Here is a 13,914-nt window from a genome sequence, read left to right as displayed (position 1 = left end):
GACATTAGATGCATATATGGAAACGTACGAAGAATATAATGAACACAGTATAACATTACCAATCTTCATTTGATGTCTTCTGTTGCAAGACGGAACTCCTTTCCAAGAAATAATTGAACTATAGAAAGAAATACGATAAGATCAAGAGAGAAATATAAAGAAAACCCTATAGCAAATGATTTATCGAATATATTTTAACAAACAAAGCATTACTATGATGTGATCATCCTTGTCTGCAAGAATGCAGAGATATTTAGAATCAGAAATGATCTTCAATTAAATAATCTCTGTTGAGTTCTTGCAATGTGTGTATAGAGCGAGAAGAATACAACCTTAGATGGCAAGAATGCAATGTGGTTGATGTTGAATTATATAGGGTTGAGGAAGGTTGTTGGAAAATCGAACATTAACAATATGTTTCACCCATCCAACGCATGGTTGTCTCTATAACAAGACTGGACTAGGATGTGCACACCTCATTCCTCTTGTCTAGTTTGGAACGTGATAGGGGGATGGTGATTGGTGGAATAGGACTCCCTTTCTTCCACCTAATTTCCATGAATATTCTGACCATACGTATAGGATGACTTGTATGTTGCAGAAAAGGCAAATTGCTATTCACTTTTGGGGGCCTATGTAGCTTTGGATCTGTCCAAAGTTCTAACCATAGTCAAGAAGTTCACATCCAGAATAAATTTATATCTAGCGGTCAGTAAATTTCAGGTGGAAAACAGAAACAACACAGGGAGTATGAAAAGTACAAGTTAGAGACAGTTTAAAGATCACCTTAAAAAGAATCAGTATAATTTACGCAATAGGCACCCAAATTTATATGCAGTCATAGAATTTCAGCAACCACAATTTTTCACATCAAGCCTCGATAAATCTACAATGATGAGAGAATTTTAGAAGTTTAAAGTTTCTTCTTGATGAAGTTATGTCTTCCATAGTATAAAGTTTCTCGTCTTCAAGAGGCATCACATGTATGTATGAAGGTAATTTTAAAGACAATAATTTATCAGGGATCATGTTGGAGTTGTATATGTTGTTAGAGGGCAGCAGTTGGCATGATCTGATTTCCATTAAGGACTTTCGAAAACAGTTATTATTTCTACAACATAATTCATGAATTGGCCACTTTGAAAAGTTCACCAGGACAATATCACCTTCCAATGTCTGGCTTGGTCTCGCCACACTTCTATTGCCATCACCAGCATCCAGTCCAAGGGCTGCCAAAAGGGAGTTGGAGAAGTTATGATTTATGAGCAGCCAAGCATCTTGGATCAAACTGGCAACGTGCTTGATCTGAAAAATGAGTTGTATGTGCACATTAATAATTGCGAAGGGGGCTGTAGAAAAGTCTCTGCAATGCTTTTATGTCTTATATGAATTGGTGGTTGCTTGTGGGAGTGAAGGAAAGCTACAGATGTGGCGTTCATGCTAGCTGATGGTTGTTGCTTGTGGGAGTGAAGGAAAGCTAAAGATGTCGTGTTCATGCTAGTAATATGCTATTATTTCAAGGATCCAAACTCAAGTGGCAGCCATAGCCACAAAACTTGGTCTCAGGTTTTTATCTATGAAGAATCTTCTGTCAAGAACACCATTTTTTTATTTTTTTTTTGAGCAAGAACAGAAAAAATTGATATCTTGATAATATCATGATAATTATGGTAAAAATGAGAAAGACACGGAGAAATATAATATGCTCATATTTCAAGAGATGAAGAATTACATTATAATCTTTAAGCTGCAATTCTTTCACCACTGCTTCGTATTACCAAATACTCTATATGGTGGCAGAAATATTATTACCAATGACTGCTCCTAGAGACATAAAATAACTGAATTTACTTCCGGTACACGGGCCACTCTTTTGCAGCCACAAACTTTAGCTTCTTTTTTTTTTTTTTCTTTCTCCCATTCTTTCTTTCATGCTTGCTTGCTTTTTTCCCTTCTTTCTTTCTTTTTTGACGACTGTCCTTTTTTTAATTTCTTTTGTTCTTTTTTTTATTCTAAGGAAAAATAACTGAATTTACTTCCGGTGCACGGGCCACTCTTTTACAGCCACAAACTTTAGCTTTTTTTTTTTTTCTTTCTCCCATTCTTTATTTCAAAAGACAAGCCTACCCCCACGTAGCAGCCTCCACTGGGCCCCCGCCCTATCAGAAGAGTGTTCGATGCGGATAGAAATGATCGTGTGATGGGCACCTCGACCGATTTTACTCATACCCTCTCCATCCATGGGCCCGGCTCAGTTACCCCTCTGGGCTCTGGCCCGCCTCCACTGGGCCTCCGCCCCGCCAGGAGAGTATTCGATGCGGGTAGAAATGACTGTGTGATGGGCACTCCGACCAGTTTTACTCATATCCTCTCCATCCATGAGCCCGGCTCAGCTATCCCTCTGGGCTCTGGCTTGAGTCTCACGTATGAGTACGTCACACCTGGCACCACGCCGTCTACTAGCGGTCCAAGAAGCGATTCTACGCCCCATGACCAAGCTGTGGCCGAAGCCACCACTTAATCTGCGCCTGCAGCGACTTGAACTTGGTATCATGGAGTTAGAATTTCCGTCCAGTACCACTAGGCTACCATCCTGGCGCCTGCACCATTTTGTTCTTTCGTGTTTCTTTTTTTCAATAGTTCTTAGCCTATTCTCGTTCAACAAGGTGAGATCATAACTTGGGAATCAGCAAGAAATCCCTTGTTCTTTTTCTGAGAAAAGGTTCGGGAATTCATGTTTTGACCGAAACTTTGAAAGACATCTTCACCGAAACTTTGAAGGGCATCTTCGACACTTTGCCTCAATAACCCTTATCAAAGAACATTCAATGTTTTTGTTCAAATCTGTCCTCGGTCATTGCTTTCTTTGGAGAACAATAAAAGATTTCAAATAAAAATCTATCGTCAATCGATGCATGCATCTACCATTGTACACCTACCTCTATATGACGATATATATATATATATATATATATATATATTAAGAAATCACTACCCAACCAGGTTCGTGGAGGTGTTTCGTATTTGTTTCCTTTGCAGGACTTCATATAAGACATGCACGTAGGTCAAAGCTCCCTTTATATAAGATTTGCATATCCCCCCACTAAATTTCCTAGGCCTTGTTTCTTGACAAGTTCATGGAGATTTATTGTCCCTAGTGCACGATCATCAACTTTTAGAATCAAAGCACATGCCACCTTTAGTACATTTGCTTTTTTCTTTATTTCTTTAACTTGACCATGAACTTTCTTGGATATTAGACCGAACTGCAAATTGTTCAAACCTCGTCGATATGATCCCGAATTTCAATTCTCATTCTACTTGGTTATGCATCAAATGTGATGTAGCAACCACTACAAATTATAAACTAGAAAACTTAGGCATGAGCTCATGGAGCAGTTTATGCTGATCTAGGTGAATAGACAAATCAAACAATATGACCAACAAGTCACTTGGGAGTACTCGTTAAAAAAAAAAAAAACACATTTGATGCTTCATAGTCAAAGTGAATCTCTTACTGCAAAACTTCCTATGTAAATGCCATTTTGTTAATATTCTTGATACAAAATCTTGAGCAATGCAAAATGCAATTCACATGAAAAAAGATGTGGCATTGTTGTGATCCTTCAAATCAGATATGAGATTATTCAGTTTGTTGAATGGTTTAACAGGTCTATTTATAGACCACTATTTTTTGTAAATTTTTTAAAATAGTTTTTGTAAACTTCACTTTTCTAATAAAGGCCAGGTGACTTTGCCTCTCTCTTTATAAAAAAGAAAAAAAAAGTGACATTGTTGTTTGCTAGCATCAAGGATCGATGTTCCTCAACAAATGTTAAAAAAAATTGAGGCCATGAAATGTGAGGAGCCATCTCACACGACTCCCATTTGTAGATGCTTTAAGCTCATGTGGGAATTGGATGGGATGAACCGCAGCCTTTTGATGTGATGCAACACTTCCAGATCCATGATCTCAGACTTGTGCATCCCTTGAATATGATAGTTGAGTCAATTGAGAGCATGATTTTATTCTTGTGGACCTGCCACGGCCAAGTTAGAAGGTTGGCAGCTCTACAGTCTTAAGAGTAAAAAAGCAAAACAAACAGACCTTCTCTTCACCAAACTGCAGGTGTTTCAGGCTATTTGTCTTCATCCAAAGACTTAATTCAAAATTGAACGCATCTAAAATTCTTCCACTCAAAAACAAGGACTCGAGGAGAGCCTACCATGCAAAGGAGGAGGAAAAGTGAACGCTCTAGACAAGGTCTAATTGGTTCGGTACAGTGGACCAAAAAAAAAAAAAAAAAAAGACAAGTAGCAGTTTAGCGTTCGAAATGGGCTTGTGTGGTCTGTTCCAACGTACCTTTTCGTCAAAATTTGGTCCAGTGTATTTTATTGGAAAACGTAGCCTTCTGGATGGGATTGAATCTCTTAGTCCGCTGAACTCCAAAAGAAAAGTATGGCATGAAGGGTAATTTGGTCCACTAGACTGAGAAAAAAAAAAGAAAAAGAATGTGGTTCGCCTTGAGAGATCGTAAGGAAGATTAATGGAGTCGGGTTTGGATAAACTATGCCATCAGTGGCTTAGCTTTCATTCAATAGTTTGTTTTGTTTTTGATATCGACAAGATGATCATTGGCCTTCATGGATATATACTAATCATATTATTCAATCTTTTGGACCTTTTGGTGCTTCATTTTCAAATCTGGCTCTTTGGGGAAAAAAAAATGCATTGTCCCTATGGTTTTAGAAAAAAGTCCCCGAGTTGGTGCTTTAATTCTTTTTTCCTGAAAGTTGATCATGAGAATAATCTTTTTTTGGAGTCAGTCAACAAGTTACAAAGAAGTTATTAATTAAGGGAAGCTTCTTGAAAGACTAGCTGACTATTAGTCTAGCGCACAAAGCAGTTTTTCCCCTCAAACAAAAGGTTTCGGTTTTTTGATTAAACTCGGTGGATCAAAACGATCGAGTTAATGCCAAAAAAAGATATTTGATTTTAGAGAACTAAAAGAACCATGGAAGTGTTGAAATTCACAATAATGTAGAAAATCTGATAAATTGTATGAAAAGTTTTTTTTGCATATTTTATGTTTGTGTATTGAGGATGATAGTGTTATTTTGATGATTAACAAGCAATAATCGAGAGTATGTTATAAGTTAATTCGATACTTCATTTATAAGTCTGTTACTCTCAGTATATTCGTATAATTATAATAAAGATGCATTTCATTGTTTATATGGATGAATCTAACCTTGAGTTGCAGCAAAGTGTGGATTGAGTCGACCCCAAGGTTGATTGGGTCGACCCCGGCATATCAAGAAAGCATTTGGCACACTTCTGCAAAAATGGCACAGATGAACAGTAAGTTGGGTCGACCCAAGGAAAGCATGAGTCGACCCAAACATCAAGCTTCTCAACAACTCAGAAAATGGTTCTCTGGAAATACTGAGAGGGTCGACCCAAGATAAAGTTGAGTCGACCCAAGCTTGAGTCGACCCAAACCCTGAGTGGGTCGACCCAAAGGCAAGACAGAACAGATGACAGAAAAGATTCTCTGAAAACCCTGAGAGGGTCGACCCAAGAAGAAGTTGAGTCGACCCAACTGAACCTTGAGTCGACCCAAAGAAATGTTGGGTCGACCCAAGTGAAGGAAGGCTGAATTGCAAGTTTCTGTGGTTCTGAGAGGGTCGACCCAAGGAAAGTTTGAGTCGACCCAAGTGAAAGTTGGGTCGACCCAAGGACAGGTTGAGCCGACCCAAACACGGGCAGAAGCATAACGGCTAGTTCTGCAGAAGTACTTTTTGTATTTCCAACAGTGAGTAACGGCTAGTTTTTGAATTCTAACCATTGGGGCTTGTCCAATGGATGAAGAAAACTATTTAAAGTGGCACTAATCATTAGAGAGAACATCCTTTTGCAAGAATATCAAAGAGTACACAAGAAAGACAAAGTGCCCTAATCTTCTTCATCCAAGTGCTTCATTCAAGAGTCAAAAGAAAGTGGTTGAGCAGATTCAAAGAGTCATTAAGAGCTCCATCCACCCGTGAAGAGTGAAGCATCCTTGACAAAGAAGAGAGAAGTCATATCAAGCGATAACTATTCTCTAAACTCTTCTTTGTAGATTATATTGTTATATTTGCTCATCTAGGAGTTTAAATCTTCTTCCTTTGTTTATTAAACTACTTGTAAAGGTGGGTTGGTTAGCCCGCAAAACCAACGGAATAGGTTGATTGGTGAACCCGAAAAACCAATTGTAAAGGTTCGTTGGTGAGCCCGTAAAACCAACATAGGTTCGTTGGTGAGCCCGTAAAACCAACATAGGTTTTTGGTGAACCCGGAAAATCAAAGTGTAAAGGTTTTTGGATTGTGAGCCCGGAAAACAATCCAACTGTAATCCGCGGGATTATAGTGAATTCCCAAGGGGTCGCTTGGGGAGTGGACGTAGGTGCTAAGGAGAGCACCGAACCACGATACTTCTTGTTGTTTGCATTGTGATTTGTTTAAGTTCACTAACTCATCATTTAACACAAGTAAGATAGTTAAAATTAAAAGAAACCAATTCACCCCCCCCCCCCCCCCCCCTCTTGGCTTGTCACCTTGGGCAACATGTATGTTGCCATTTATAGTGAATTTTATATTGTTCGAAATATGAAAATAATCTCTCCATACGCAGGGATAAAATTGTATGCATCTGATTTTCTCCAAATCATACAATAGCAAGAGCTTCGTATACTAGGCTACCCTTATCTATCTATCTATCTATTTATGCATACATATATACACACACAATCTATTTTAATAACATCTGGTTTGTTAGGCCAAAGAAATAACTAATCATCTAATATCAAAAGGTTTACTTTCAAAAGGACACATCCTTTGGTTTGCACTCTTCTTCTCCAAACATGCATTAGAAGTACTTTCGCATCTTTGCCTGGAAAGTGCATTGCAATTGTGATCTTTCCAAAGAAAGAGAAAAAAAAGGACTAAGAAGTCTCATTAGGATATACAACCTCTGTAAAATATCTAGGATTCTTTCTAGTTGTGACAAGACAATAATATGCCTCTTAGGATGGATCTTTTTCTATCTTATAAAATTCATGATGCAAAAAAAAATAGATGGACATGTATTTTTTTCTTATCTTACCTCTCTCGTGTGTGATATAATTTTATGGGTATTTGTATGAACGGATGTGCATTTTTGTTTTTGTGTAGGTGCGTTTGAGAGATAGAGAATCAAACTTAAATAGCTTTTAGAGCATTTGTATAATTGGATTTGAATGATTCCCAATAAAAATTTAGGATAATTTTTCTATAATAAAAATTCATACAATTAATTACTTACAATGTCACGATGGCTTAAAAAAGTTATGCATTAGTAAGTATTTTAATTAAGCATCAAAATGTTACAAAAATTTGGAAATTCAAATAGGGTAGAAAATAGATCGGATAAGAATTATATGCTAGTATATTTATATTCATACTTTTAACGAATACAAAGATGGATATGGATATTAAATTAATATTACATTAGTATTCATAGTTGTTCTAAAAGGATAAATATTAAGCATATTTATGTTTGTCTCGAGCAGATACAGATACAAGTTGGATACTGGTAACCATATTTTCTATTGAAATATAGATATAAGTTAGATATTATTCAAATATAAATTAAATTTTTAACATTACTCGATGATGAAAACTAATATTAATTATATAATAATAAAAGAATGGAACATGATTCACCAAACAGATTGTATGTGACACACGTGTAACTAAATATTTAAGGTATAGTTATTAAAACCGTATAGAGATCGACTTGCTAAGAGTTCAAGTTACTGGCTCGGCTGAATTTATATTAAATTATTTAAAATAAAATAAAATATAAAAATATTAATAAATTTTGCGCCAAATGCAAGCACTACTGTTTAATTATAGCATAAATAAAAAATAGTCACTAATTATCTATTTATACTAACACGTAAAAGTTATTAATATTTCTAAATATTTTTGGTAATAAATTTTTAAAAAAATCATAAAGAATATTTTATTTTTATCAAAAATATAAAAAATAATGACTGAACTATGAAGTATCATAATACACATAAAATGATTATTCAATAAAATACCTTTAAATAAGTAAAATAAACTATTTATATAAAGCAGAACCCATGTTATAGCTCGGTGGTTGTTGTGCTTGTCTTCTAACCCAAATGTCACAAAATTTTATACTTTATTTTAGATCTTTCTTACTTGATATTTAGATCCAAATGTTAAAAAAAAAAAATTTAGATCTTTCTTATTTTAGATCCAAATCTTAAAAAAAAAAATTTAGATCTTTCTTATTTTGATACCATGCTTCATTTTAATTTGTAGTCTAAAAGCATCCATAGGTGAATTTTGATTTATATATATATTAATGTTGAAATTAAGATTGGTTTTTTTTTAATTTCAATTTGATAATATAGCTTTGTCCACTAGTTATATTGCTACCACTTATTTTCAATCTGTTTGAGAACATAAATTTTAAATAACAAGGGATCCAATCTGCAGTGGTTAATGCTTGAAAACCATTTAGAATGTTTTGAGTCAGTACACATTTACGTAGCTTAGACATGTAGAACAAGATGAATAATTTGAATTATCTTTTCTCGAAAATAGTGCGAAACACTGCATCATTATTTCATCAAGTTTCATGCAGACTGAGAGGGTAATGCAACAAATTACTACTCTGTTATTTCCTAAAACATTTTGGATTGGCCATTTGACAATATCTTATGAGCTGGTAGTAAAAAAAAATGGAGGAGGAAAGCAGAGTAATTTCTTAGAGATATGACTTGCATCACATTACATCACTTTATGGGCAATGGCTCAGGTCAAATAGTAGGTGTTCAAGAGACGGACAGGTCTTTTAGAAGAAAAGGTTTCCATCCTTGGGTGCAAAAGAGAGTGTTTTTCTTTTTTTTTTTTAGGATACCCTTTTAAATATCAAATTTTATATAATATTTTTTTAAAATCGATATTTGTATGTATACTTTCGTAAAACATATATTTTGCTATTCTACTCTTTTTTATCTTTTTTTTTTTTTTGCATATGTATGCACTCCATCTAACGGGCATTTGTACAAAAACAGTATTTTATGAGGGTATAAAAATGAATATAAATTTTAAGAGAATTTTATATAAATTTAATTTTTTAGAAGGATATTCATGCAAAAAAACTCTAACAAAGAAATATGACATTTATACTCAACTTCCAAAACATTTTCTAAAAACTACATTGGGTGGAGAACGCTAAAACGATTGGCATCGACATAAATAGTAGTGACATGAAGGCTTGACCTGAACTTAGCCAGATCAACATGTAAGCTCTAGCTAAAATAAAAGCATACGATAATAGCCGAAATCTTATTAAGACACAAAAATTCCCAGCTTGATCTAACTTGCCCTATCTGAAATTATATTTTGCGTTCAAAATTCTGTAAGTTTCAATGATCCAATCATCTCAAAAACAATCCGTTCATTTTCATGTTGGATTTGGGTGGTGTTCCTTATTTTATTAATCGACTTCTTTTTGAATTAGCATAAATTTGCAGTAATGTAATCTGAGTTTCAAAATATAAATGGAAATATTTAATTTGTTTTTAAAAGACTTAGAGTATCTACTTACGGAAAGTTATATATTCTTCCATAAATTTTTAATCTATGCTGTTTTTCACTTTTTTGAGAAAAATGGAGGACAAACCACCACATGTTGTGTTGAATTAATGAAATGAGCATACAAAAGAAGACCAAGCCAAAAACCTGGCCTCAAAACCCTTACCGTTGAACAATGCATCAATTTGCATCTAAAATAATACATTATATCATGTCATTAGAATTATTTATTTATTAGAAGAACTTGATATGCCCTATGCAAGATCTATAACTCTTCATATATAAATATTTTAGATTTTGTCGATTATGTTCAATGATTTATATAGGCAATACATTCCTTGTATGTTATTTTTTCAAACCAAGTATATGTGTATAATTATTCACAAATCAATCACTTCTCTGAAGAGTCTAAAATTCTATGAGAAATTGCAATAAATAATCCTAGTCAGATGGCATGAGAAGACTGGTGCAATTTCTAAAATCTATATGAAATGTAGAATATGTGTAATTTATAATTCAATAGACCGGAAAGTACTCAAAGCTCTATTATGCTAGCTCTAGAAAAAACAACTTCACCGATAAAAAAGAAGGAAAAAAAACCAATTTGAAGGAAAAAAATTGCCAATAATCTATCCCTTATAGGTATAGAAAAACTGAGAGAAAAAAAAAAATCACTAAGAGAAACAAACTCTCCTACCAAAGAGGGAGAGCGAATATTAAATTTCCTAGAAAGAATAGAAAATGTCACTTGCCGATAGGAACCGCAGACACATAGTATCCATTCCTACATTGACTAACTTATCCACAGATTGGAACCACCTTCTCGAAGACTATGTGTTACTGTGTAGCTTTAAGTGCCAAGATAAAGCATGCTGTGTGGTAGAAATATTAAGATCATTAAAACACAGTATTACAGCGTCGTCCTGAGTCCCCTTCAAACCAAACCTGGTTATGGACTGCAGCAAATAGGCTTGACTTCAAGTTCATTCTGGGCCCAGTAACAAGCCCAGCCCCTACACATATCAGGCTTCAGTTCTTAAGCTAGGCTCGACCCATGGGCTTATATATAAATTCCTTCCCGACAAAACAAATGGGCCGGCTCCCCGGTGGAGAGCTCAGGTGTGTCGGTCGGCGCCCCTAAAATTCTCTCCCTCATAACAACCGCATCCGACCCTGTTAAAAGAGAATCTGACAAACCCACGACCTGTCCTGCGCGTCTGCCCTCTTAGAAAAGATTATGTTTTTTCTTTCTAAAATGAATGTTTCCAAAAATAAAAAATAAAAAATAAAAAATAATGAGCCCAAATAACTCTCTCCTTCTTCCCCATTCAAAAAAGATTATGTTGTTTTCATTTCGACCCAGTGTTACATGGACGCCACTGTATACTTCTCTTTCCCAATAGTGAAGGTGCAATTTGTGGTGGTCATCACAATCTTTTTTTAAAAAAATAATAATAAAATGTGAAGGGACTGGTGGGCACATAACACTGGGGATGATCAGACTGAGAAAGTGAGCTCCGCAGCATCCATGAAGGAAAGCTTCAAATTAGAGGGCAAATTTTTTTTTTTCAATACAGAAATCAAAGGGGAGCTTAGCTTAAGAAAGAAACCAGAAGATAACTTAAAAAAAAAAGCCCATATTACACTTAATTGACAATAATACACCATAAAACTTCTTTATTCTTTCTATAGATAGATAGATACAAACCTCTATCGAATATCTCCGAAGAGGCTGATAGATACAACCACCTTGAAGAAGATACATTAATGGAGCCAAAAAAAGGGGGGAAAATAAACTATATACATGCAATTCTTGGTGCAATTGCTTGAAATGAAGACAATCACGCAGAGAAGAAGCCACTAAAGGCAGCTAACCCAAAGGGGCTCCTGGGCTCCAAAGCCCTCCTCGCAAGCTCTACCTCCTTGTCTCCCACCTCCTTTAACCAAGAGAGCTCCTCCCCAACCTTCTTTCCAACAGCTGAAAGAGCGAAGGAACCCATAAGATGGAAGTCCATCTCTTCTCCCATCCCATGCTCCTTCTCCCACCTCTTCCTCCTCTCAAACTCCTCCACCACCAAGAGAGCTATGTCTGCCATCCCAACCCCACTAACAAGAGAGAAAGAGATGATCCAAAGCGCAACTCTTATCTCAAATCCCTGGCACTAAGTTGGTGGGCTCGACCTCATTGAAGTTGTCCTTTTATATATGCTCTCACTTCATGGTGTCGTCCATCGATTCCACATGGTTTTGTTCCTTGGCGGGTCGGTGCTGGTTTTGGATAAGACCGAGAGATTTCCTGGGTTTGTTTATTATGAGGAAATTGCTACGGGCTTGGCTGGTATTCCCATTGGAAGTTTCGGGGACGGTCACGGATTTTTTTTCATAAACATCTTTCCAAGTATCAAATGTTGCATAAAATACTTATTTATACATCGTAAAATACTTATTTTATTATTATATTTTTTTTATTTTTATTTTTACATATATATCTATATCATCTAACATTAAATTACAATAACTAAAATATCCTTAATGAATCGATGCACAAAAAATATTTATAAAGTGATTGCATAGAGATAAAAAAAATAATCTCAAAATTTTATTTTATTTTTAATTAAAATAAATATAGTTTTTATTAACTACGTTAGAATAACAGTATTAAAAAGTACAAAAATAAATATAAATGTAAGGGAGCATTTACGCAAATTTAAACTTCTAAGAAAGATATTTATGGGAAAAAAAAATTATTTCTTCTTTTCCAAATTGTTTAGGGGTAGTTTCGGTATTTTGTTGTGGTCCCAGGTTTCTACGGCGCCTATGGATGCGAACTATGGACGGGGGTTGTATCTTTTGCACGAAAGAAAGATTCACCTTCCTTCGCGCGAACTCACCGTTGGATTGCGCAATCGTGGCTTTACGAGTCGTGTATATCTCGATCTAACGGTTGACGTCGAGAAAGAGTCTCGATCATCCTGTGGAGCGAAAGATACAACCCGGACCCGCGAGCTATACCGCCTTTAGGCATGACCCACGGCGCCCATGGTGTCAAGTGGTTGGTTTTTTAATCAGAACGAGATCCAAAAGTAAAGAGACAAAAGTCGTCCGGATTGACTGATTTTTTGGTATAAAAAAAAAGGACTTTTGGTGTAGGAGCAAAGCGATTTTTCTGGACTTTGATCCAGGATAAAAAGACCTTTTGATTCCCATTCGAATACTTGCAGGTTCCTTGGAGAGGTAACTCACAGTGCAGTCGCTTTGCTGCTTGGGTATATTCTATAATATTGGTTATTGGACAGAGTAGGATTTTTACGTTTTTAATTTCACCTTGATCTGCGTCATTTGTTGTTTCACAATGTATGGGTGAGAAGTTTATACCGGATTTCTTTGGCTCAAACATGCATCAAAAGAATTCAAGTTCTATTATTTTACTGGACAAGTCGACACATGACAAATAGGTATAAATCTATGGTTATCACTGAATGGATGGTAGATGATGGCAGTGCATCTGAATATAAAAAAAGAGTTTTTTTTGCATGAATACTCTCATAAATATCAAATTTTATATGAATACCCTTCTAAATTAATATTTGCATACATATCCTCGTAAAACACTTGTTTACTATTCTATCAATTTTTATCCTTATTTTTGCATATGTACCTGCGTCATCTAACGCCGTTAAAAAATTAACAGTTTCAAATAAAAATAACTAAATTATCTTCAGTGGGTAGATGTGCAAAAGAAAATATTTATAAGGTGATCGCGATGGAAGACCAAAAAATAATTTGAAAATTCTATTTTTATTTTAATTAAAAAATATAGTTTTTATTAATGGAGTTAGAAAAACAGTTATATTATGAGGGTATAAAAATAAATTATAAATTTGAAGAGTATATTCACTGAAAATTTGAATTTTTAGAAGGATATTTATGTAAAAAAATTTATAAAAATATTTGGTTCCTCTCATAGAACAAATATAATTTGAAACTCCAATGGCATAGGCACGGAAAGGGTTTGGTGTTGTAAAGGGAGGAAGAAACGAAAAAGTTTGGTCATCGGCTCGTCAAATTTTAGGTAACCAAAACACGACAGGCATTCAACATTTCAAACTACTGGAAATTTCTAGTGCTCGAACAAAGGATGGAGTCGGAAAGCATCGCCATCCATAAAGAAAACAAAAGGTACATTAAAAAACAAAATAGTTGGCGCACAAAGCAAACTCGGACAATAGGGTTCAAGAAGCGCTCCTCTCCTGTTCTTG

The sequence above is a fragment of the Phoenix dactylifera genome, chromosome 5 (genome assembly GCF_051530095.1).
Source record: "Phoenix dactylifera cultivar Ajwa chromosome 5, Ajwa_hap1_PhDact_Kaust_v1.1, whole genome shotgun sequence".
Lineage (NCBI taxonomy): Eukaryota > Viridiplantae > Streptophyta > Magnoliopsida > Arecales > Arecaceae > Phoenix > Phoenix dactylifera.
The sequence above is the reverse complement of the archived record's forward strand: the minus strand, read 5'-3'. Positions refer to the sequence as shown.